The following is a 27,863-nucleotide window of genomic DNA, read 5'->3' as shown; positions in this document are numbered from 1 at the left end:
GGATACCTTCCTTCCAGAATTCCTTATCCAACCACTGGGTTTGCAGTCCTTCATTTGTAGAATGTCTCCTGGAATCTTCTGCTTCCTACAATAGGGTTTCAGATTGCAACGTTTCAGGAAAGATTGGGAGTTTGTGGGTATAATTTTTCTTATTCTTTTAAAATTGCAGCCTCCCTTTTAATATACTTTGTAACTGCTTGGGATGTGTCTATATGAACTGTGTACTATATGCTTCTGTTGTAGTCCTTACAATATTTCATTGTCTTATTTTCTCTAACAATTTTCCATGGATTCTTTGGGCTTAAGGTATATTAAAAGGGAGACTGCGAATCTGGGACTTCCCTGGTGATGCAGTGATTAAGAATTCGCCTGCCAATGCAGGGGACCCGGTTCGATCCCCGGTCCGGGAAGATCTCACATGCCACAGAACAACTAAGCCAGTGGGCCACAACTACTGAGTCTGCACGCCACAACTACTGAAGCCGGTGTGTCTTGAGCCCGTGCGCCATTTATTTTTTGGAGAATAAAACCACTTCTGAGTGATTAAAATTTAGGCCAGCTAGTCAAAATGCTTTATCACCTGTTCTTCTAAAACACTGGTCAATGGAACAAGTTTTACTAGGGATAACAGTGTAATTGTATTCTGGAGTTCATATGGGCAATATGGTTTATGACCTTGATGCTGGATCACGACATTTCAACGGTATAACTGCTATTAATTGTCTGTTTGTTCAACGATTAAAGTCTCACGTGATCTGAGTTCAGACTGGAGTCATCCTGGTTGGTTTCTGTCTATTGCAGATTTCTTCCAGCATGAAAGGACAAGAGCAATACGGCTTCCTTTACAAAATGTCTTCAAACTAAATGATGATATAATCTACATTCAATTAATTTATACATACCCTACTGTAGAACAGGGTTCGTTACGCAGGCAGAGCCCGGTAATTATGTAAAACTGAAACTTTTTCTGCACTGGTTCAAGTCCTCTTCCTAAGAATATGTTTATAATCAACATTCTTTCACAAATTACCCAATTTAATTCACCATAGCATTCCTCATATTAACTAAATGGAAAATCCTAGGCTATATACAAATCCAGAAAGGGCCAAAAATCATCAGCCCCCATGGATGATTACAACCCATTGCTGAGGCATTCAAATTACTTATTAAAGAACCACTATGTCCATCAACATCATCAATTTATATATTATTGCCCCAATGCTAGCCTTAACCCTGGCTCTCACAACATGAATTCCTCTTCCCATATCTTATCCACTAATTAGTATAAATGTAGGCATATTATTTCTATTAGCCATATCACACCTAGCCATTTACTCCATCCTCAGATCTGGATGAACTTCACATTCAAAATACTCACTCACTGGAGCTGTAGGAACAATAGCACAGACGATCATCTCATATGAAGTAATGTAGCAGTTATTCTATTCTCAGTCTTACTGGTAAATGGATCATTTACACTTTCAACAGTAATTATTACACAAGGACACCGATGACTAATTTTCTCCTGACCCCTACCCAGAATTTGATTATCTCCGCAGTAGCAGAAATCCAGTGAAGCCCCACTTGATTTAACAGAAGTAGAATCAAAACCTGTACATGTCTTCAATGTAGAAAATGTAGCAGGCCCATTCACCCCGTCCTTCCTAGAGAATATGTCAATTTCCCTATAATAAACATTTCCACAGCAATCTATTTTTAGGAGCATTCGGCAATCCCTAGGTGCCAGAATTATAGATTCTTTCATCTTTTAAATATAGTTTTTTTTTAAAAATAATTTTTATAGTTTTACTACCTTTAAACAAAATGTACTCCATTGCTGTGGAATATTCCTTCATAGGAGCGTGCATGGTTCATTTCTGCATCCGTCTGTGATGGCCTTCAGGTTCTTTCAGGTTTGGCTCCTGTGGCTGCAAGTCCATGTCCGTGTGTCCTGGTGCAGGGCTGGTGGGTTTGTGTTCAACTGGGAGGAGCACTGTGGGTCTCTGTGCACGGACGTCGCTATCTGAGGCCCGATTGCTTCAGAAGTGGTTGCATCCCCCCGTTGCGTACCAGGCTTTCCATTGCTCCACATCCTGCTGATAATTGATACTATGTCTTTCATGTCTGCCATTCTGGTAGGTGTATACACAGTATTTTGCTTATGGCTTTAATCCCTCTGTTGTTAGTGAAGTTGTGCATCTTGTGGTATTCATGGACTATTTCCTGTTGTTTTTTGAAAAGTTTTAAAAATTGTGGTCTGGTACACATAACGTAAAATGTACTATCTTAACCATTTTTAAGTGCACATTTCAGGGTCAAGAAGTAATTCACACTGTTGTGCAAACCTGACCACCATCATCCTCCAGAACTTTTTCATCTTGCAAAATTGAAACAGTCCCCATTAAACACTCACTCCCCATTGTCCCTCCCTCAGCCTCTGGCCCTCAACGTCCTACTTTATGTCCCTATATTTCCGACTGCTCTAGGGGCCTTGTATGAGTGGATCAAGCACTGTTTGTTTTTTTGTGTCTAGCTTACATCACTGAGCATAATGCGCTCAAGGTTCATCCCTGCTGCATCCTGTGTCAGAATTGACTTCCTTTTTAGGCTGAATAGCATTCCCTTGGATTGATGGACCGTGTTTTTCTTCTCCATTCATCCATTAGTGGACACATGTAATATCTACATTCATTTCTACTGTCATAATATTTGTGGAATAAACTCAGAAAGTCCTATGAATCAAAAGTCATTTGCCATTAACTTTTTTCTTAAACTTGTTGTTGTGGAAAACATCAAGGCTAAGAAAAGGGAAAAATACATGTCAGCTTCACTTGTGTTCAGGAATTAATGCTTTACGGATTCACTTTATTCCCTGTGTGTGTGCTCTGCGTGTGCATGTGCCTGTTTGCATACATATGCTGTGCATGTGCATAGGTATGTGAACTTGCACACATTAGTGTGTGCATGGGCATATGGGTGCATGTGTGTTCACATGCTAGTGTGTGAATATAGTTGTGCTGTGCACGTGCATATGTTTGTGTGTGTGCTGTGCCTGCCTGTGCGCACACCTGTGTGTTTGCTGGAACCACTTGCAAGTTGGCTGCAGACTGAATTGTGCCCCAGATATATCCGCACGCAGCTGCTCTAACAATCCTGCGTAGCCACGAAAAGGTCACAGATCTCAGGGATTTAAATGGATGGAGCAGGATATCCTGACACAGAGTTTGTCTTCCAATGACTGTCACTGTCTCAGTAACATCCTTCACACCTTCTTTAAGCCCCATTCAGGGTCCAGTTTAGACTCCCATTACATTCATTCACCTGTCCCAGGTCCCCTAAAGCAACAATGTCACCGTTGGAGAGCCCGGCCAAGGCTGGGGGTGCCCCTCCTGTTGGCCTGGCCTCCAGGCCCTGCCCTTGGCTCCTGTTTTCTCATATCTCAGCCAGGCCCCGACTTGGATCGGGCCGCCACCTCTTTCCTCACAGGGTCCCATCGCCCAGTCAAGGGGGTTCATTCTCCCCAAACACAGCATCAGGAGTCGGGGGCTGACAGTCCCCACTGGGTCTCCTTCATGTGAGACCCTGTGCTGTTGAAAGAGCAGGCACCCTGCCCTCGGGGGTGGGGGACTGGGGGGCGACATGCGGCCCACGATGGGCAGGCGGGTCTCCGGGTGGGGCGAGCCAGTGTGCAAGGAGTTCCGCGGTGGGTTCTCCTCTCCAACGGCTTCTGTGCCCCTACCTCTCCCCGTGCCTCCCCTCGAAGACAGCACGGTGCCCGGGTTGGGAACCATGGGAGCCGTCAGCCACCGCCCCCTCTACACACACACACACACGCACACGCACACGCACACGCACACGCTGCAGGGAAGCAGGACCTGAGTGCAGGGCTCTCAGCGGCCCTGAGCGCCCCGCCCGGAATCGGCCAGCCGAATGGACAGACCGGATCTCCCGGCCCGGACCATGCAGGACTCTCCTGACCTGGCTTTCAGTGTGGCCGCCTCCTTCTGGAAGCCTGGGAGGCTGGAATCAGGCCACTTCTTATCTGTCCTGGCAGCAGACTGGGCTGCACTCTAAGAAGTTCGTGGCTCGCCCGTGGATCCTGACCATCAGGTGGCCAGAGAAATTGGGAACATTTCTGTTTTGCCTGTTGAAATGTTTAATGACAAAGATTTTGTTCAGTTTCCTGATGTGGGTGTCCAAAGATGAGAGACCCATGTGTGTGATCTGTACCTCCTATGAGATCAGCCCTAAGCTAGTTGAAACATGATCAAGTTGTGTCTACATGGTAGATTTAGACCTCTGCATGTCCTGTCTACTGATTATGTTTAGAGCTAACCATGTGTTGTCTATAATAAGAAGATTTAGACCTGAGCATGTTCTGTGTACGCTAGGACTATGGGGACCTGGGTAGAGACCCGGCCTGGCCTCAGTACTGGGAAGCTCCGTGCCTGCATCTGAATGTCAGTGCTTAGATGTCTGGGGTCTGGAGCTGAGGTGGGCTTGTCTACGTAACAGCCTCTCTTCTGAGTGTGGTGACCTGGTCCTCCCAAGGGTCAGTGCTATGGTCGGGGCCTTAGTCTTAATCCCTGCAAGGTTCACCTTCCCTGGGGCTCATGGAGAATCCTCAGGAGGACTACCTGGCAATAATTCCAATTTACCAGCACGTGCATGGTGCATAGGGAAGCAGGTTTAGCTGCTGAATTGATTGCAGGGCACGCAGATCGGGCAAAAGGCCGATGGGTGACAGCTGAGGCTGCTGCTGAGCTCTCCCTCCAGTCTACCGTCCCTACTCAGCAGAGTCCAGAGCTGCCCCTCGGCTTTCAGCCCTGCTGTCCTGTGAGTTTTCTCAACATGTAAGTGAGACGAGAAAGGACTGAGCATGCCAGCACCAGGGTCGTGTGTTCAACTCTAGTATGAAAGCTGTAAAAACAGTTAAAATCACACAGAACCAAAGTGAGAAGAGGAGGACTCCTCTGGGACAAGTGTGGGGAAAGGAGACCCACCTGCCACTTTTTCCCATCCCAGGAGGTCCCAGGGACCCAGCTTGTTTCCACATTGGGGGAGCCCCCTGCAGAGCCATGGTGTCCTGACCAAGGGGACGTGTGACCCCAGGTGCAGGGTCTGGGGAGGTGAGGGCACCCTGGGACTGTGGACATGTGACCCAGGTGGAGGGGTCTGGGGAGTTGGGTCACCCTGGTGAGTGTGGATGTGTGGCCCCAGGTATAGGGTGCGAGGACTGTGTGGGTCTCACCATAACTGCATGGATCAGGATCACAAGGATGGGGAGACCGCATATGCGCTCTTTGCCTGCAGTGTGTCCTGTCCCCTTTGAGATTTCCAACCTCTGCATTAAGGGTGTTGTCCTGATTAACCTGTGGTTCCTTTTCTTCTCTTCATCTTGTCACAATCATATGAGGTCAGGCATGTTTGAGTGGGTTGCTGCTCTGTGTTCCGGTGAGTGACAACACTTGGTGGTATCGTATTAATACTATAGCATATCATATGTCTAATCTATGGGGGTCACCACTGCCTGAGTCCCCCAGGACATAGGTCAGGTGAGCACAGACTAGCCCCCCCTAAGAATGGTCTCCCACGTGCTCTGTGAGGGTACCGTGATGGCCCCTAAGGTAGGGGACTGTGTCTGGGCCTCCGACATTTGTGATGAAGGGGAGTCGAAACGGAATCTCAATTAACAAGACATTATTTTAAGAATTTATTTTAAGTGAAATAAAACACACGTCACATACCCTTTACCATCATCACCGTTTTAAGTGCACGTTTCTGAGGCGTCAGATAGATTCACTTTCTCGTGGAGCCATCACCACCATCACTAGAACTTTTCATCTTGCAAAACCAAAATTCCACAACCATGAAAGTCTCATTCCCCATCCCCTCCCACTGCCCCTGGCACCGATATCCACTTCAGTCCCTGAGTTGTCGACTCCAGGGCACCCACTGGAGTGGAATCCTGCAGTGTTTGCTGACGGGTCATTTTGGAAGAGCTGACTTTCAGTCTGAAGCTCTGCCTGTTGGCATCTGAAGAATCTGCATTTAAGGAGAGGGTGTATGAGGAAGGGGGTGTCTGCGGGACAAAGGTGTCCGGGGTGCAGGTGAGCCAGGACCTGACCAGCTGCCTTTTGGGTCCTCTGGTCCCATCTCTTGGTCTGTGCCTCATCTGCATCATCACTGTCCCCGCTGGCACCGCTGGGGTGTTGTTGTCTGAGTGAGAGTCCCCTGGTGCCCCTGCTCTCCTCCCCTCCTCCTGCTGGTTGCGGAGGGAACTGCTTGCTGGGTGGTCTCTACTCCTGAGGCATGAAGGACCCTGTAGCATGGACCTGCAGACTGTGGGGTGTGGTCCCAAGAGCATGGGGCCCACATAGGACACGACATCGGGGCGTGACAAGTGCTAGGGCTGCCTCATCACTGACAGGGAATGTTGCCCAGATCCTGCTCCAGAGGGCGTGGTGGGTGGCCTGGGACCCTAGAGGCCCCATTCCTATACTGGAGCTTGGAGAGTGCATCCCCATGGGCTTCAGATTCACCCCATATCTCAGCCATATCCCTCTGTCCTGTCTTTGAACTCAGGAAAACGAGCTCTCTTGTCCACAACATAGGCCTGGTCCTCTTGATACAAGGTTTCTTTAAGTTAGGCGTCCTGGGATAGCAGCTCCTTTTAGGCCTGAGAAGGAACAACTCCGGAGTGTACAACAATTTCAGAGGAAACTAATATTCAATGACTATCCCTAACTACTCGGTTGTTGACTTCTATTAGTCATTATTCTCCTGGTTTTAGCTCTGATGTGGGGATTACAGAGGAGTCAACATTTAAATCTTCGTAATCTGTGTATTTGTAGCTTCAGTATCATTACTGACCCATAGTTTTTTACGGTTTGGGAAGAGTTATTGATTTCATGTATCATGTAAAGGATTCACAATGATGATAGGACAATTAAGATTACAATAATAGCTAGTAAATTGTTCACATTTTCTCTACCTGTGCATCTATTGTATGCATATGAGTTTAGATGTCAATATTAGTGAAATGATATAGAGGACTAGAGAACTTATTTTAAAAATCACTATTAATGTGTGATGAAGAAAATGTAAAAGTTCTTCCATAATCGGTGATGTTGTATCTTGAGAGCCTAGATGAAATTGATATGCCTTAGTCATATACAGGATTTTAGCCTATCATTTAACTCTGACAAAGCTACATCACTTTTTACTTTTATCTCATTTATTGAGGAAGACATAATTGTTATGGTGTTGGCTTGAAACTGGTTGAAAAGGACTTGAGTCCTTCCTTATTTTACATTTACATAGGTAGGATCTTGAAACGTAGGATATGGTGGAGGACATCCGTGTAACCATTCTAGGTTAGGAGTAGCAATTTCCACTGCTAAGACTTCTTGTTTAGACACAAATGCTTTTCAAAGTATGAAGATTATTAGCATTACTGCTGCTACTGAGATGAATGAGCCTAAAGACAAAACATTTCATGTTGTGTGTGTCTCAGGGTACTCAGACTAACGTAGTGACATCCCTGAGAGGCCACGAAAGTGCGGCAGGAAGTCATATTTACTACTACAAATATACTTGTGAAGTGAATTTTTGCTCATGCTGAGTTAACTGTATAACCTGAGAATAGTGGGAATCAGTGTAGAAAGCCTCCTATAATAGTGAAGACTGCTCCCATGGACATTAGGTCATGGAAGTGTGCTACTACATAGTATGTATCCTGGAGGACAATGTCTGGGGATGAGTTGGCTAAGATGATTCCTGTCAAACCACCTCCTGTAAAAAGAAAAACTAAAGCCTAAATCTCATAATATAGTGGGAGGTCATAGAGAATTACCTCCGTGAACAGTTGCTAACCAGGGACTTCCCTGGTGACGCAGTGGTTAAGAATTCGTCTGCCAATGCAGGGGACACGGGTTCGAGCCCTTGTCTGGGAAGAGTCCACATGCCGTGGAGCAAAAAGCCCGTGTGCCACAACTACTGAGCCTGCCCTCTAGAGCCCGCAAGCCACAACTACTGAAGCCCACGCGCCTAGAGGCCGTGCTGTGCAACAAGAGAAGCCAGTGCAATGAAAGGGCCGCACACCGCAACGAAGAGTAGCTGCCGCTCACCGCAACCAGAGAAAGCCCATGCGCAGCAACCAAGACCCAACTCAGCCAAAAAAAAAAAAGAAAAGAAAAAGAAAAATTAAATAAGGAGTTGCTAATCAGCTAGATACTTTGACTCCTGTAGGGATAGAAGTAATTACGGTAGCTGATGCAAAGTATGCTCCTGAGTCCACAGCTATCCCTATGGTAAACATATGATGGGCCCACAAGAGAACTCCTAAAAAACCAGTGGACATGACTCATACTATTCCCAGATAGCTGAAAGGCAATTTTTGTCCTAAATAGTATGTAATGATATGTGAGTTTATAACAAACCCTGTTAGGCCATGAATACAGACTTCAGGGTGAGCAAAGTATCAAAAGAGGTGTTGGTATAGGATTCGGTCTCCTCCTGCAGGGTCAAAGAAAGTAGTGTTTAGATTTCTATCTCTTAACAGCATGGCAATTCTGGCTGCTTGGACTGAGATTGGTAATTATAGTAATATGGCTATAGTTGGGGAAGATTAAACAAATAATGGTGTTTGATATTGGGATATGACTGCTGGTTTTGTATTAAAGATTATAGTAATAAAAGTAATAATACCAAGAATTGAGGAGACACCTGCTAAATGTAAGGAGAAAGCAGTTAGGTCGACAGAGGCTCCTGCATGGGCCAGATTGCAGGCTAGAGCTGAATACACGGTCCCACTGGTACCAGAACCAGCTTCTGCTATTGGTGATATGAGTAGGAGTAAGAATGATGGGGGAAGTCGTCAAAAGTTTATATGATTTATTGGGGGAAATGCTACTTCAGGTGTCCGAGTTATTAGTGGCTCAAGTCAGTTTTCAAAGCCTGCAATCATAACGGGTACAGCAATAAAGAAAATTATTACAAGTGCAGGGACTGTTATGACAACCTTACAGATTTGGGCATCTCCAAGTAGCGGTCCAGGTCAGCATAGCTCAGCCTGGATTAATATAATTAAGGTGCTGCCTGCTACTCCAGCTCAAGCACCAAACAGTAAATATAAAATGCCGATATCTTTGTGATTTGTTGAAAATAATCAGCAGTGTATGAACAGAGGTAAAATGACTGAGTTAGCATTAGACTGTAAATCTAAAGACAGAGATTGAACCCTCTTTCTGGCAAACCCTGTGGTGAATCACCAAATTGAATTGTAACTTCAGAGAAGCAGCTTCAATTCTGCCAGTGAGTATCCTGCCCTTTTTTTTTTTCTTTATTTCTTTCTCAAATGAAGGAGAAGTAGACTGAAGCCAGTTGACTAGAGGATTTGCCTGTTAACTACAGTTTCCTGGGGTTAAAACTCATCAATCTCGTAAAGATTTGGCTTCAATACAGTGTTTGCTTTACATTCAATTGATGTAGAATAAAGTCTTGCAATCCTTATTTTTAGGAATTAAGTAAATTTCACTTGTTTAGGGTTTTGAAAGCTCTTGGTCTGAACTAACCTAAATTCCTAGTCCAGCACCGATAGAATGGGTGTTGTGTGTAGTAACCGTGTGGGTATTATGATTGGTAATGATAGGAAGGTTATTTCTTTGTATGTTCAAATTGTTTTGTGTTTGTTTTGTTTAATGAAGGGAATATAGTTAGTGATGTGCAGTATGTTAGCTGCAAGTAGAAATATATGCTGAGGACTGCTATGATGGCTATTAGTGTTGGTAGAATGATGTTGTCGTTTTTGTTATCTCTTGGATAATTATTCATTTGGGTAGAAAGCCTGATAGTGGTGGGCGATGTCCTAATGATACTATAATGGTGAGGAAAATGATTGTGATGGGAGGTGTTTTATCTCATGTGTGTGATAATGATACTCTTGTAGTACATGATCTGGGCATAAATAAGAAGAAGATAGTGTTGTTATGATATAAATTAGTATGTTTAGGATTGTTATAATCTGAATATACATTATAATAGCTGTTATTCATCCTATAAGGGCAATTGATGAGGAGGGTGTAATACTTTCCAGGTGAGTATGGCGAAGCCTGCCTCAGCCTCCAGCTATGATTTATAATATCACTATGATTAATAGTATATTTAGGTTGATGGATGGTGACATGTGGTATAAAACTGAGAGGGGTGCAATTTTGTCATGTTGATAGCATCAGCTCTGCTGTTCATGGGATGCCTCGTGTGACTTCAGGCACTCAGAAGTGAAATGGGGAAAGTCCTACTTTTGTGACAAGGGCGATTGTCATGAGGGTGGACGCTGCTGGATTAAAGATTCTTGTTGTTCATTGTGCTCTTTGACCAGAGTATATTAGATTAATGATAATAGCCATTATAAGTAGTATTGATGTGGTGGACTGTTTTAGGAAATATTTGTTGGATGCTTCTGTAGCTTATGGGTTCAAGTTTTTTTATTAAAATGGGAATACCATTAACCAGTGTGAGCTTGTTATACAATTATATTTCCTGAGAAAATGGTCAGTAGAATGATGGTAAAAACAATGAGAGTTTATTAGCACAGGAAGGATATACAAAAATATTTTGGGGGTACGGGCCTGAAGCTTACTTAGAGAACTTTACTATATAGCATGTGGTGTAATGTGGTAGGTAGCATGGAGAATGCAAAATTATTAGGAAGAATTCAATTCCAGGAATAAGAGCATTGAAACCTCTATGATTTACTCTATCAAAGAATCTCTTTTGTCAGACATATTTCTTAAATTTGTGGTGGGTTGCCTGGTATGATGACAAGTAGTGAAATCTCTCATATACATAAGGTTAATGTTAGTCGTAAAAAACTTCTCATAAGAGATGTATGCGTTGATCATATCAAAATTGTAGGTAGGAGGCTCAAATTCATAGAAAGGAGATTGTTAGATGTGTTTTAATGATGACTTGGGCTGTATATAATTCTGGCACCTAGGGATTGTCGAATGCTCCGAAAAATAGATTGCTGTGGAAATGTTTATTATAGGGAAATTGACATATTCTCTAGGAGGGACGGGGTGAAGGCGCCTGCTACATTTTCTACATTGAAGACTTATACAGGTTTTGATGCTACTTCCGTTAAATCAAGTGGGGCTTCATTGGATTTCTGCTACTGCGGAGATAATCAAATTCTGGGTAGGGGTCAGGAGAAAATGAGTCATAGGTGTTCTTGTGTAATAATTACTGTTGAAAGTGTAAATGATCCATTTATCAGTAAGACTGAGAATAGAATAACTGCTACATTACTTCATATGAGATGATTGTCTGTGCTATTGTTCCTAGAGCTCCAGTGAGTGTGTATTTTGAATGTGAAGTTCATCCAGATCTGAGGATGGAGTAAATGGCTAGGTGTGATATGGCTAATAGAAATAATATGCCTACATTTATATTAATTAGTGGATAAGATATGGGAAGAGGAATTCATGTTGTGAGAGCCAGGGTTAAGGCTAGCATTGGGGTTAAGGCTAGCAAGAGAAGCCACCGCAATGAGAAGCCCGCGCACCGCAACAAAGAGTAGCCCCCGCTTGCCGCAACTAGAGAAAGCCTGCGCATAGCAACGAAGACCCAACACAGCCAAAAACAAATTAATTAATTAATTAGTTAACTATTTTAAACAAAAGTACTATATCCTTCTGTACAGCTTCTCTGGGAAGAACAGAGAGATGGCGTAGGAGAGTGAGAAAGACCAATATTTAGTGCACATCTCTCATGCAGGTGCTCTGCTGGCTCAGATAGATTTATCCCCACTTTACAAAGGAGGAAATAATCTCAGAGAGGTTTAGTAATTTTCCCAAAGCCAAACAGCTATGGAGTGGCAGAACCAAGATCTGAACCAAGTCTGTTACCTTCAAAGCCTAAGTCCTCATCACAACAAAACTCAATTAATATTTACATTTATCGAATTACATGGCAACCTGGGGAGTTCTTGGCACAATCCTGAATAAGAGTGAGAAAGAAAGAAATAGCATTGTTCCTATAGTCAACCCAAATTTTGGGGGCAGCTGCTAGATGCCTGTCCCTTTTTGGGGTTCAGCAGTGATCAAGACAGGAAGAGTCCTGCTTTCATGAACCACGTAGTGGGGAGGAGAGACGGGTGCAACTTGGGTGAGGGACTTCACCTTGCTGGACCTCTGTTTTGTCATCTGGAAAATGGGATGGGTGTTCCTCATTTTCTGGGATTGTCCAGCCCTCACATTCTCTGATTCCATAAGAAGCATTTGTTTTCCTGTTTCTTTCAAATTCATTCAGGCCGTGAGCTGTGATGAATGTTGTTAGCTGCTCCCCAAATCACTCTATTCCCACCCTTTTCCTGTGATCAGGTCTTTCCCGAAACATGACTCACAGTCAGTCAAGTCACAGAACCTAAGGGGCACCCAGCAGAAAAATCCCAACCCTTGCTTCCCAGGAGCTCTGCGGTCTACCTGCCAGGTAAACTTAACTCACCTGGCACAAGGTGGCCATCCCTGGTGTCACATCAACATGATCTCAGGCACAAACCTCCTTGTTTTTCCATTTTGTCTTGAAGTTACTTGTTGAAACAACTGCACAAATATGACACAGATATAAAATCAGGCATCTTCTGCCTCCAGTGCCCACTAATAAATGATTTTCTGCCACTTTAATGATAAAGATAGAACATTTCAACATTCTGCTACCCTTGTTATTTGTCATTTTTGTTGATATTTCTATTGACTACATCGTTCAATATTTTAACAATGGAACATTTATTTAGGGTGTTCCAGACCCAGCCTTTAGTGGTAAAGGTTTTGTTGTTATATTTCTATTATGTTTCCTTTAAAAATCATTATCCTATTTAAATGGATTAAGTCAATTCTATAGGCATTTACCTTATGATATTGATGAAATTGATACATAGAGGGCAGTACTACAAGTTGATTGGACTTGAGAACCTCTATTAGCACAGTTAAGGATAAATATTATCTATAAGTAAACCAAAGTACAGGCCGAGTGAGATTCTCTGACTTTTTTCCACTGTCTGCCCCTCAAGCCTGTGAGAAATGGAATACTTCTTGCCCTATCAGTAAACAAAGGATGTCACAGGCTTCAGCACTTGCAGCCCTCCAATGTGAGCCGGCGGGCCCTGAGGCACTCAGGATATGCAAATACAGAATGCAGGCCCCAGAGAGCTGAGGTGCATATCAAAGGAAGGAATTCAGTGAGCCCAGGCAAAGAAAAGCGCCGCATTCCTCACCTTGGGAGAGCTGGTTTTCCTTAGTTAACAATCACCTTTTGATGTTCCCCATTACCTGCGCCAGTTCCCTGCCCTGTCCCCTCCCCCCGGTACTTTAGCTCAGGGAGGAAGGAGCGCAGAGGGACTCGGCTGAATAAGGGGCCTGTGCGCCTCGGGAGGAGTTTTCAGCCGCTTTCCCCGCAGTCGGGAAGAGGGGCGCTGACGCTGCAGCCGGACCCTGTGCCTCCCTTGCCCCGTTTCCCCTCAGAACGCTCAGGCCGACCCCCTCCTCACGCCCACCAGGCCTCGCGAGCCAGGACGAGGGCAGGGGCGAGAGGAGGGACCGAAGTTCTCGGGGACCAGACGCTGGAGGCCGCCCTTTCTGCACAGCAGCGGCGGGTGGCAGCGAACCCCTGCCCCTCAGAAGCTGGTCTTGTGCTGCCGCCCGGGCACCGGACAAGGCGGAGGGTCGGCGCCCACTTACCCGGCCCGCCGTCCCCGCGACTGTCATGGCTTCGGCCGCTGGGGCACCTCCAGAGCCGGCAGCCTCAGTGAGGTCGCCCTCCCCTCGGGCTCCGAGGCAGTTCCGTGAAGGCGGAGGGAAGAGACCCCGCCTGAGCCGGGAGTTCCAGCTCTGAGGAAACGCGGGCTCTGTTCAGCGCGCAGTGGGTGGGACCGCTCTGCCCTGAGGCCTTCCGGGAGGGAACGGGGCGGCGGGGGAGGGAGCCGCCAGGAGCGCAGTGCCCCGTCGGGGGTCCTGGAGGGGCGGCCCGGCCTGTGGGCCACGCCCACTGTGGCCGCAGCCCAGGCCTTTTTCCTGGAATCCTACACAAAAAAATTAGAAAGATACACAGTCTATAGTAAATATTCACAAATGATTGTTGCTGCTGGGCTCACTATTCTATTAAAGGTGTAAAATCCATAAAACACTTTAAGTTCAAAATTAAATATGAATTTTTACCTTTCTAATTATGTCCCTGATATTCACAGTTGTGGTTAATGAATCAGAGACTCTGGCATCACTAGTTAAAAATGAGCTTGTTAAAAATATAGAACTCAGGCCCACCGGACCTACTGAATCACAATCTGCACTTTTACAATCTCCCCAGTGTACTCGTGTACCCATGAATAGTTGAAAGGTACATTTTTACCTCGACAGGTCTTTTCTCTATGAGAAATACACACATTTTATCCAGTTTGATATAAATAAAACACTCAAAAATGCATATGCCTGTGTTGAAACCATCATTTTATCATTTCTTTTCCAGACAAGTATAGTCTCTATACTGGTTTTGTGGATCACATGCCATACTCTTTTCTTGCAGTTAGAAATAAGGTAGAGCAAGTTACTTTGTAAAAAAAAAATTATATATATATATATATATATGTATGTATTAGTGGATAATTGAAGACACTCTTCTAAATTAAAACCTTCTCTTAACTTGCTGTTTTCTTCTTGGGTCATATTATGAGCTCTTCCCGTGGCCACATGGCATGTGTACGTTTAATTTCAGGGACTGCTGACATTCCAGGATGTGGCCATAGATTTCTGTCAAGAGGAGTGAGAATGCCTGGACCAAGATCAATGGGAATTGTACAGGGATGTGATGTTAGAGAAGTATAGGAACCTGCTCTCCTTGGGTGAGGATACCTTCCTTCCAGAATTCCTTATCCAACCACTGGGTTTGCAGTCCTTCATTTGTAGAATGTCTCCTGGAATCTTCTGCTTCCTACAATAGGGTTTCAGATTGCAACGTTTCAGGAAAGATTGGGAGTTTGTGGGTATAATTTTTCTTATTCTTTTAAAATTGCAGCCTCCCTTTTAATATACTTTGTAACTGCTTGGGATGTGTCTATATGAACTGTGTACTATATGCTTCTGTTGTAGTCCTTACAATATTTCATTGTCTTATTTTCTCTAACAATTTTCCATGGATTCTTTGGGCTTAAGGTATATTAAAAGGGAGACTGCGAATCTGGGACTTCCCTGGTGATGCAGTGATTAAGAATTCGCCTGCCAATGCAGGGGACCCGGTTCGATCCCCGGTCCGGGAAGATCTCACATGCCACGGAACAACTAAGCCAGTGGGCCACAACTACTGAGTCTGCACGCCACAACTACTGAAGCCGGTGTGTCTTGAGCCCGTGCGCCATTTATTTTTTGGAGAATAAAACCACTTCTGAGTGATTAAAATTTAGGCCAGCTAGTCAAAATGCTTTATCACCTGTTCTTCTAAAACACTGGTCAATGGAACAAGTTTTACTAGGGATAACAGTGTAATTGTATTCTGGAGTTCATATGGGCAATATGGTTTATGACCTTGATGCTGGATCACGACATTTCAACGGTATAACTGCTATTAATTGTCTGTTTGTTCAACGATTAAAGTCTCACGTGATCTGAGTTCAGACTGGAGTCATCCTGGTTGGTTTCTGTCTATTGCAGATTTCTTCCAGCATGAAAGGACAAGAGCAATACGGCTTCCTTTACAAAATGTCTTCAAACTAAATGATGATATAATCTACATTCAATTAATTTATACATACCCTACTGTAGAACAGGGTTCGTTACGCAGGCAGAGCCCGGTAATTATGTAAAACTGAAACTTTTTCTGCACTGGTTCAAGTCCTCTTCCTAAGAATATGTTTATAATCAACATTCTTTCACAAATTACCCAATTTAATTCACCATAGCATTCCTCATATTAACTAAATGGAAAATCCTAGGCTATATACAAATCCAGAAAGGGCCAAAAATCATCAGCCCCCATGGATGATTACAACCCATTGCTGAGGCATTCAAATTACTTATTAAAGAACCACTATGTCCATCAACATCATCAATTTATATATTATTGCCCCAATGCTAGCCTTAACCCTGGCTCTCACAACATGAATTCCTCTTCCCATATCTTATCCACTAATTAGTATAAATGTAGGCATATTATTTCTATTAGCCATATCACACCTAGCCATTTACTCCATCCTCAGATCTGGATGAACTTCACATTCAAAATACTCACTCACTGGAGCTGTAGGAACAATAGCACAGACGATCATCTCATATGAAGTAATGTAGCAGTTATTCTATTCTCAGTCTTACTGGTAAATGGATCATTTACACTTTCAACAGTAATTATTACACAAGAACACCGATGACTAATTTTCTCCTGACCCCTACCCAGAATTTGATTATCTCCGCAGTAGCAGAAATCCAGTGAAGCCCCACTTGATTTAACAGAAGTAGAATCAAAACCTGTACATGTCTTCAATGTAGAAAATGTAGCAGGCCCATTCACCCCGTCCTTCCTAGAGAATATGTCAATTTCCCTATAATAAACATTTCCACAGCAATCTATTTTTAGGAGCATTCGGCAATCCCTAGGTGCCAGAATTATAGATTCTTTCATCTTTTAAATATAGTTTTTTTTTAAAAATAATTTTTATAGTTTTACTACCTTTAAACAAAATGTACTCCATTGCTGTGGAATATTCCTTCATAGGAGCGTGCATGGTTCATTTCTGCATCCGTCTGTGATGGCCTTCAGGTTCTTTCAGGTTTGGCTCCTGTGGCTGCAAGTCCATGTCCGTGTGTCCTGGTGCAGGGCTGGTGGGTTTGTGTTCAACTGGGAGGAGCACTGTGGGTCTCTGTGCACGGACGTCGCTATCTGAGGCCCGATTGCTTCAGAAGTGGTTGCATCCCCCCGTTGCGTACCAGGCTTTCCATTGCTCCACATCCTGCTGATAATTGATACTATGTCTTTCATGTCTGCCATTCTGGTAGGTGTATACACAGTATTTTGCTTATGGCTTTAATCCCTCTGTTGTTAGTGAAGTTGTGCATCTTGTGGTATTCATGGACTATTTCCTGTTGTTTTTTGAAAAGTTTTAAAAATTGTGGTCTGGTACACAACGTAAAATGTACTATCTTAACCATTTTTAAGTGCACATTTCAGGGTCAAGAAGTAATTCACACTGTTGTGCAAACCTGACCACCATCATCCTCCAGAGCTTTTTCATCTTGCAAAATTGAAACAGTCCCCATTAAACACTCACTCCCCATTGTCCTTCCCTCAGCCTCTGGCCCCCAACGTCCTACTTTATGTCCTTATATTTCCAACTGCTCTAGGGGCCTTGTATGAGTGGATCAAGCACTGTTTGTTTTTTTGTGTCTAGCTTACATCACTGAGCATAATGCCCTCAAGGTTCATCCCTGCTGCATCCTGTGTCAGAATTGACTTCCTTTTTAGGCTGAATAGCATTCCCTTGTATTGATGGACCGTGTTTTTCTTCTCCATTCATCCATTAGTGGACACATGTAATATCTACATTCATTTCTACTGTCATAATATTTGTGGAATAAACTCAGAAAGTCCTATGAATCAAAAGTCATTTGCCATTAACTTTTTTCTTAAACTTGTTGTTGTGGAAAACATCAAGACTAAGAAAAGGGAAAAATACATGTCAGCTTCACTTGTGTTCAGGAATTAATGCTTTACGGATTCACTTTATTCCCTGTGTGTGTGCTCTGCGTGTGCATGTGCCTGTTTGCATACATATGCTGTGCATGTGCATAGGTATGTGAACTTGCACACATTAGTGTGTGCATGGGCATATGGGTGCATGTGTGTTCACATGCTAGTGTGTGAATATAGTTGTGCTGTGCACGTGCATATGTTTGTGTGTGTGCTGTGCCTGCCTGTGCGCACACCTGTGTGTTTGCTGGAACCACTTGCAAGTTGGCTGCAGACTGAATTGTGCCCCAGATATATCCGCACGCAGCTGCTCTAACAATCCTGCGTAGCCACGTAAAGGTCACAGATCTCAGGGATTTAAATGGATGGAGCAGGATATCCTGACACAGAGTTTGTCTTCCAATGACTGTCACTGTCTTAGTAACATCCTTCACACCTTCTTTAAGCCCCATTCAGGGTCCAGTTTAGACTCCCATTACATTCAGTCACCTGTCCCAGGTCCCCTAAAGCAACAATGTCACCGTTGGAGAGCCCGGCCAAGGCTGGGGGTGCCCCTCCTGTTGGCCTGGCCTCCAGGCCCTGCCCTTGGCTCCTGTTTTCTCATATCTCAGCCAGGCACCGACTTGGATCGGGCCGCCACCTCTTTCCTCACAGGGTCCCATCGCCCAGTCAAGGGGGTTCATTCTCCCCAAACACAGCATCAGGAGTCGGGGGCTGACAGTCCCCACTGGGTCTCCTTCATGTGAGACCCTGTGCTGTTGAAAGAGCAGGCACCCTGCCCTCGGGTGTGGGGGACTGGGGGGCGACATGCGGCCCACGATGGGCAGGCGGGTCTCCGGGTGGGGCGAGCCAGTGTGCAAGGAGTTCCGCGGTGGGTTCTCCTCTCCAACGGCTTCTGTGCCCCTACCTCTCCCCGTGCCTCCCCTCGAAGACAGCACGGTGCCCGGGTTGGGAACCATGGGAGCCGTCAGCCACCGCCCCCTCTACACACACACACACACGCACACGCACACGCACACGCACACGCTGCAGGGAAGCAGGACCTGAGTGCAGGGCTCTCAGCGGCCCTGAGCGCCCCGCCCGGAATCGGCCAGCCGAATGGACAGACCGGATCTCCCGGCCCGGACCATGCAGGACTCTCCTGACCTGGCTTGCAGTGTGGCCGCCTCCTTCTGGAAGCCTGGGAGGCTGGAATCAGGCCACTTCTTATCTGTCCTGGCAGCAGACTGGGCTGCACTCTAAGAAGTTAGTGGCTCGCCCGTGGATCCTGACCATCAGGTGGCCAGAGAAATTGGGAACATTTCTGTTTTGCCTGTTGAAATGTTTAATGACAAAGATTTTGTTCAGTTTCCTGATGTGGGTGTCCAAAGATGAGAGACCCATGTGTGTGATCTGTACCTCCTATGAGATCAGCCGTAAGCTAGTTGAAACATGATCAAGTTGTGTCTACATGGTAGATTTAGACCTCTGCATGTCCTGTCTACTGATTATGTTTAGAGCTGACCATGTGTTGTCTATAATAAGAAGATTTAGACCTGATCATGTTCTGTGTACGCTAGGACTATGGGGACCTGGGTAGAGACCCGGCCTGGCCTCAGTACTGGGAAGCTCCATGCCTGCATCTGAATGTCAGTGCTTAGATGTCTGGGGTCTGGAGCTGAGGTGGGCTTGTCTACGTAACAGCCTCTCTTCTGAGTGTGGTGACCTGGTCCTCCCAAGGGTCAGTGCTATGGTCGGGGCCTTAGTCTTAATCCCTGCAAGGTTCACCTTCCCTGGGGCTCATGGAGAATCCTCAGGAGGACTACCTGGCAATAATTCCAATTTACCAGCACGTGCATGGTGCATAGGGAAGCAGGTTTAGCTGCTGAATTGATTGCAGGGCACGCAGATCGGGCAAAAGGCCGATGGGTGACAGCTGAGGCTGCTGCTGAGCTCTCCCTCCAGTCTACCGTCCCTACTCAGCAGAGTCCAGAGCTGCCCCTCGGCTTTCAGCCCTGCTGTCCTGTGAGCTTTCTCAACATGTAAGTGAGACGAGAAAGGACTGAGCATGCCAGCACCAGGGTCGTGTGTCCAACTCTAGTATGAAAGCTGTAAAAACAGTTAAAATCACACAGAACCAAAGTGAGAAGAGGAGGACTCCTCTGGGACAAGTGTGGGGAAAGGAGACCCACCTGACACTTTTTCCCATCCCAGGAGGTCCCAGGGACCCAGCTTGTTTCCACATTGGGGGAGCCCCCTGCAGAGCCATGGTGTCCTGACCAAGGGGACGTGTGACCCCAGGTGCAGGGTCTGGGGAGGTGAGGGCACCCTGGGACTGTGGACATGTGACCCAGGTGGAGGGGCCTGGGGAGGTGGGTCACCCTGGTGAGTGTGGATGTGTGGCCCCAGGTATAGGGTGCGGGGACTGTGTGGGTCTCACCTTACCTGCATGGGTCAGGATCACATGTATGGGGAGACCGCATATGCGCTCTTTGCCTGCAGTGTGTCCTGTCCCCTTCGAAATTTCCAACCTCTGCATTAAGGGTGTTGTCCTGATTAACCTGTGGTTCCTTTTCTTCTCTTCATCTTGTCACAATCATATTAGGTCAGGCATGTTTGAGTGGGTTGCTGCTCTGTGTTCCGGTGAGTGACAACACTTGGTCGTATCGTATTAATACTATAGCATATCATATGTCTAATCTATGGGGGTCACCACTGCCTGGGTCCCCCTGGACAGAGGTCAAGTGAGCACAGACTAGCCCCCCCTAAGAATGGTCTCCCATATTCTCTGTGAGGGTACCGTGATGGCCCCTATGGTAGGGGACTGTGTCTGGGCCTCCGACATTTGTGATGAAGGGGAGTCGAAATGGAATCTCAATTAACAAGACATTATTTTAAGAATTTATTTTAAGTGAAATAAAACACACGTCACATACCCTTTACCATCATCACCGTTTTAAGTGCACGTTTCTGAGGCGTCAGATAGATTCACTTTCTCGTGGAGCCATCACCACCATCACTAGAACTTTTCATCTTGCAAAACCAAAATTCCACAACCATGAAAGTCTCATTCCCCATCCCCTCCCACTGCCCCTGGCACCGATATCCACTTCAGTCCCTGAGTTGTCGACTCCAGGGCACCCACTGGAGTGGAATCCTGCAGTGTTTGCTGACGGGTCATTTTGGAAGAGCTGACTTTCAGTCTGAAGCTCTGCCTGTTGGCATCTGAAGAATCAGCATTTAAGGAGAGGGTGTATGAGGAAGGGGGTGTCTGCGGGACAAAGGTGTCCGGGGTGCAGGTGAGCCAGGACCTGACCAGCTGCCTTTTGGGTCCTCTGGTCCCATCTCTTGGTCTGTGCCTCATCTGCATCATCACTGTCCCCGCTGGCACCGCTGGGGTGTTGTTGTCTGAGTGAGAGTCCCCTGGTGCCCCTGCTCTCCTCCCCTCCTCCTGCTGGTTGCGGAGGGAACTGCTTGCTGGGTGGTCTCTACTCCTGAGGCATGAAGGACCCTGTAGCATGGACCTGCAGACTGTGGGGTGTGGTCCCAAGAGCATGGGGCCCACATAGGACACGACATCGGGGCGTGACAAGTGCTAGGGCTGCCTCATCACTGACAGGGAATGTTGCCCAGATCCTGCTCCAGAGGGCGTGGTGGGTGGCCTGGGACCCTAGAGGCCCCATTCCTATACTGGAGCTTGGAGAGTGCATCCCCATGGGCTTCAGATTCACCCCATATCTCAGCCATATCCCTCTGTCCTGTCTTTGAACTCAGGAAAACGAGCTCTCTTGTCCACAACATAGGCCTGGTCCTCTTGATACAAGGTTTCTTTAAGTTAGGCGTCCTGGGATAGCAGCTCCTTTTAGGCCTGAGAAGGAACAACTCCGGAGTGTACAACAATTTCAGAGGAAACTAATATTCAATGACTATCCCTAACTACTCGGTTGTTGACTTCTATTAGTCATTATTCTCCTGGTTTTAGCTCTGATGTGGGGATTACAGAGGAGTCAACATTTAAATCTTCGTAATCTGTGTATTTGTAGCTTCAGTATCATTACTGACCCATAGTTTTTTACGGTTTGGGAAGAGTTATTGATTTCATGTATCATGTAAAGGATTCACAATGATGATAGGACAATTAAGATTACAATAATAGCTAGTAAATTGTTCACATTTTCTCTACCTGTGCATCTATTGTATGCATATGAGTTTAGATGTCAATATTAGTGAAATGATATAGAGGACTAGAGAACTTATTTTAAAAATCACTATTAATGTGTGATGAAGAAAATGTAAAAGTTCTTCCATAATCGGTGATGTTGTATCTTGAGAGCCTAGATGAAATTGATATGCCTTAGTCATATACAGGATTTTAGCCTATCATTTAACTCTGACAAAGCTACATCACTTTTTACTTTTATCTCATTTATTGAGGAAGACATAATTGTTATGGTGTTGGCTTGAAACTGGTTGAAAAGGACTTGAGTCCTTCCTTATTTTACATTTACATAGGTAGGATCTTGAAACGTAGGATATGGTGGAGGACATCCGTGTAACCATTCTAGGTTAGGAGTAGCAATTTCCACTGCTAAGACTTCTTGTTTAGACACAAATGCTTTTCAAAGTATGAAGATTATTAGCATTACTGCTGCTACTGAGATGAATGAGCCTAAAGACAAAACATTTCATGTTGTGTGTGTCTCAGGGTACTCAGACTAACGTAGTGACATCCCTGAGAGGCCACGAAAGTGCGGCAGGAAGTCATATTTACTACTACAAATATACTTGTGAAGTGAATTTTTGCTCATGCTGAGTTAACTGTATAACCTGAGAATAGTGGGAATCAGTGTAGAAAGCCTCCTATAATAGTGAAGACTGCTCCCATGGACATTAGGTCATGGAAGTGTGCTACTACATAGTATGTATCCTGGAGGACAATGTCTGGGGATGAGTTGGCTAAGATGATTCCTGTCAAACCACCTCCTGTAAAAAGAAAAACTAAAGCCTAAATCTCATAATATAGTGGGAGGTCATAGAGAATTACCTCCGTGAACAGTTGCTAACCAGGGACTTCCCTGGTGACGCAGTGGTTAAGAATTCGTCTGCCAATGCAGGGGACACGGGTTCGAGCCCTTGTCTGGGAAGAGTCCACATGCCGTGGAGCAAAAAGCCCGTGTGCCACAACTACTGAGCCTGCCCTCTAGAGCCCGCAAGCCACAACTACTGAAGCCCACGCGCCTAGAGGCCGTGCTGTGCAACAAGAGAAGCCAGTGCAATGAAAGGGCCGCACACCACAACGAAGAGTAGCTGCCGCTCACCGCAACCAGAGAAAGCCCATGCGCAGCAACCAAGACCCAACTCAGCCAAAAAAAAAAAAGAAAAGAAAAAGAAAAATTAAATAAGGAGTTGCTAATCAGCTAGATACTTTGACTCCTGTAGGGATAGAAGTAATTACGGTAGCTGATGCAAAGTATGCTCCTGAGTCCACAGCTATCCCTATGGTAAACATATGATGGGCCCACAAGAGAACTCCTAAAAAACCAGTGGACATGACTCATACTATTCCCAGATAGCTGAAAGGCAATTTTTGTCCTAAATAGTATGTAATGATATGTGAGTTTATAACAAACCCTGTTAGGCCATGAATACAGACTTCAGGGTGAGCAAAGTATCAAAAGAGGTGTTGGTATAGGATTCGGTCTCCTCCTGCAGGGTCAAAGAAAGTAGTGTTTAGATTTCTATCTCTTAACAGCATGGCAATTCTGGCTGCTTGGACTGAGATTGGTAATTATAGTAATATGGCTATAGTTGGGGAAGATTAAACAAATAATGGTGTTTGATATTGGGATATGACTGCTGGTTTTGTATTAAAGATTATAGTAATAAAAGTAATAATACCAAGAATTGAGGAGACACCTGCTAAATGTAAGGAGAAAGCAGTTAGGTCGACAGAGGCTCCTGCATGGGCCAGATTGCAGGCTAGAGCTGAATACACGGTCCCACTGGTACCAGAACCAGCTTCTGCTATTGGTGATATGAGTAGGAGTAAGAATGATGGGGGAAGTCGTCAAAAGTTTATATGATTTATTGGGGGAAATGCTACTTCAGGTGTCCGAGTTATTAGTGGCTCAAGTCAGTTTTCAAAGCCTGCAATCATAACGGGTACAGCAATAAAGAAAATTATTACAAGTGCAGGGACTGTTATGACAACCTTACAGATTTGGGCATCTCCAAGTAGCGGTCCAGGTCAGCATAGCTCAGCCTGGATTAATATAATTAAGGTGCTGCCTGCTACTCCAGCTCAAGCACCAAACAGTAAATATAAAATGCCGATATCTTTGTGATTTGTTGAAAATAATCAGCAGTGTATGAACAGAGGTAAAATGACTGAGTTAGCATTAGACTGTAAATCTAAAGACAGAGATTGAACCCTCTTTCTGGCAAACCCTGTGGTGAATCACCAAATTGAATTGTAACTTCAGAGAAGCAGCTTCAATTCTGCCAGTGAGTATCCTGCCCTTTTTTTTTTTCTTTATTTCTTTCTCAAATGAAGGAGAAGTAGACTGAAGCCAGTTGACTAGAGGATTTGCCTGTTAACTACAGTTTCCTGGGGTTAAAACTCATCAATCTCGTAAAGATTTGGCTTCAATACAGTGTTTGCTTTACATTCAATTGATGTAGAATAAAGTCTTGCAATCCTTATTTTTAGGAATTAAGTAAATTTCACTTGTTTAGGGTTTTGAAAGCTCTTGGTCTGAACTAACCTAAATTCCTAGTCCAGCACCGATAGAATGGGTGTTGTGTGTAGTAACCGTGTGGGTATTATGATTGGTAATGATAGGAAGGTTATTTCTTTGTATGTTCAAATTGTTTTGTGTTTGTTTTGTTTAATGAAGGGAATATAGTTAGTGATGTGCAGTATGTTAGCTGCAAGTAGAAATATATGCTGAGGACTGCTATGATGGCTATTAGTGTTGGTAGAATGATGTTGTCGTTTTTGTTATCTCTTGGATAATTATTCATTTGGGTAGAAAGCCTGATAGTGGTGGGCGATGTCCTAATGATACTATAATGGTGAGGAAAATGATTGTGATGGGAGGTGTTTTATCTCATGTGTGTGATAATGATACTCTTGTAGTACATGATCTGGGCATAAATAAGAAGAAGATAGTGTTGTTATGATATAAATTAGTATGTTTAGGATTGTTATAATCTGAATATACATTATAATAGCTGTTATTCATCCTATAAGGGCAATTGATGAGGAGGGTGTAATACTTTCCAGGTGAGTATGGCGAAGCCTGCCTCAGCCTCCAGCTATGATTTATAATATCACTATGATTAATAGTATATTTAGGTTGATGGATGGTGACATGTGGTATAAAACTGAGAGGGGTGCAATTTTGTCATGTTGATAGCATCAGCTCTGCTGTTCATGGGATGCCTCGTGTGACTTCAGGCACTCAGAAGTGAAATGGGGAAAGTCCTACTTTTGTGACAAGGGCGATTGTCATGAGGGTGGACGCTGCTGGATTAAAGATTCTTGTTGTTCATTGTGCTCTTTGACCAGAGTATATTAGATTAATGATAATAGCCATTATAAGTAGTATTGATGTGGTGGACTGTTTTAGGAAATATTTGTTGGATGCTTCTGTAGCTTATGGGTTCAAGTTTTTTTATTAGAATGGGAATACCATTAACCAGTGTGAGCTTGTTATACAATTATATTTCCTGAGAAAATGGTCAGTAGAATGATGGTAAAAACAATGAGAGTTTATTAGCACAGGAAGGATATACAAAAATATTTTGGGGGTACGGGCCTGAAGCTTACTTAGAGAACTTTACTATATAGCATGTGGTGTAATGTGGTAGGTAGCATGGAGAATGCAAAATTATTAGGAAGAATTCAATTCCAGGAATAAGAGCATTGAAACCTCTATGATTTACTCTATCAAAGAATCTCTTTTGTCAGACATATTTCTTAAATTTGTGGTGGGTTGCCTGGTATGATGACAAGTAGTGAAATCTCTCATATACATAAGGTTAATGTTAGTCGTAAAAAACTTCTCATAAGAGATGTATGCGTTGATCATATCAAAATTGTAGGTAGGAGGCTCAAATTCATAGAAAGGAGATTGTTAGATGTGTTTTAATGATGACTTGGGCTGTATATAATTCTGGGACCTAGGGATTGTCGAATGCTCCGAAAAATAGATTGCTGTGGAAATGTTTATTATAGGGAAATTGACATATTCTCTAGGAGGGACGGGGTGAAGGGGCCTGCTACATTTTCTACATTGAAGACTTATACAGGTTTTGATGCTACTTCCGTTAAATCAAGTGGGGCTTCATTGGATTTCTGCTACTGCGGAGATAATCAAATTCTGGGTAGGGGTCAGGAGAAAATGAGTCATAGGTGTTCTTGTGTAATAATTACTGTTGAAAGTGTAAATGATCCATTTATCAGTAAGACTGAGAATAGAATAACTGCTACATTACTTCATATGAGATGATTGTCTGTGCTATTGTTCCTAGAGCTCCAGTGAGTGTGTATTTTGAATGTGAAGTTCATCCAGATCTGAGGATGGAGTAAATGGCTAGGTGTGATATGGCTAATAGAAATAATATGCCTACATTTATATTAATTAGTGGATAAGATATGGGAAGAGGAATTCATGTTGTGAGAGCCAGGGTTAAGGCTAGCATTGGGGTTAAGGCTAGCAAGAGAAGCCACCGCAATGAGAAGCCCGCGCACCGCAACAAAGAGTAGCCCCCGCTTGCCGCAACTAGAGAAAGCCTGCGCATAGCAACGAAGACCCAACACAGCCAAAAACAAATTAATTAATTAACTAGTTAACTATTTTAAACAAAAGTACTATATCCTTCTGTACAGCTTCTCTGGGAAGAACAGAGAGATGGCGTAGGAGAGTGAGAAAGACCAATATTTAGTGCACATCTCTCATGCAGGTGCTCTGCTGGCTCAGATAGATTTATCCCCACTTTACAAAGGAGGAAATAATCTCAGAGAGGTTTAGTAATTTTCCCAAAGCCAAACAGCTATGGAGTGGCAGAACCAAGATCTGAACCAAGTCTGTTACCTTCAAAGCCTAAGTCCTCATCACAACAAAACTCAATTAATATTTACATTTATCGAATTACATGGCAACCTGGGGAGTTCTTGGCACAATCCTGAATAAGAGTGAGAAAGAAAGAAATAGCATTGTTCCTATAGTCAACCCAAATTTTGGGGGCAGCTGCTAGATGCCTGTCCCTTTTTGGGGTTCAGCAGTGATCAAGACAGGAAGAGTCCTGCTTTCATGAACCACGTAGTGGGGAGGAGAGACGGGTGCAACTTGGGTGAGGGATTTCACCTTGCTGGACCTCTGTTTTGTCATCTGGAAAATGGGATGGGTGTTCCTCATTTTCTGGGATTGTCCAGCCCTCACATTCTCTGATTCCATAAGAAGCATTTGTTTTCCTGTTTCTTTCAAATTCATTCAGGCCGTGAGCTGTGATGAATGTTGTTAGCTGCTCCCCAAATCACTCTATTCCCACCCTTTTCCTGTGATCAGGTCTTTCCCGAAACATGACTCACAGTCAGTCAAGTCACAGAACCTAAGGGGCACCCAGCAGAAAAATCCCAACCCTTGCTTCCCAGGAGCTCTGCGGTCTACCTGCCAGGTAAACTTAACTCACCTGGCACAAGGTGGCCATCCCTGGTGTCACATCAACATGATCTCAGGCACAAACCTCCTTGTTTTTCCATTTTGTCTTGAAGTTACTTGTTGAAACAACTGCACAAATATGACACAGATATAAAATCAGGCATCTTCTGCCTCCAGTGCCCACTAATAAATGATTTTCTGCCACTTTAATGATAAAGATAGAACATTTCAACATTCTGCTACCCTTGTTATTTGTCATTTTTGTTGATATTTCTATTGACTACATCGTTCAATATTTTAACAATGGAACATTTATTTAGGGTGTTCCAGACCCAGCCTTTAGTGGTAAAGGTTTTGTTGTTATATTTCTATTATGTTTCCTTTAAAAATCATTATCCTATTTAAATGGATTAAGTCAATTCTATAGGCATTTACCTTATGATATTGATGAAATTGATACATAGAGGGCAGTACTACAAGTTGATTGGA

This window comes from Balaenoptera physalus, assembly GCF_965194825.1.
Source record: "Balaenoptera physalus genome assembly, chromosome: 9".
NCBI classification, from domain to species: Eukaryota; Metazoa; Chordata; class Mammalia; order Artiodactyla; family Balaenopteridae; genus Balaenoptera; species Balaenoptera physalus.
Note: the sequence above shows the minus strand (reverse complement) of the source record.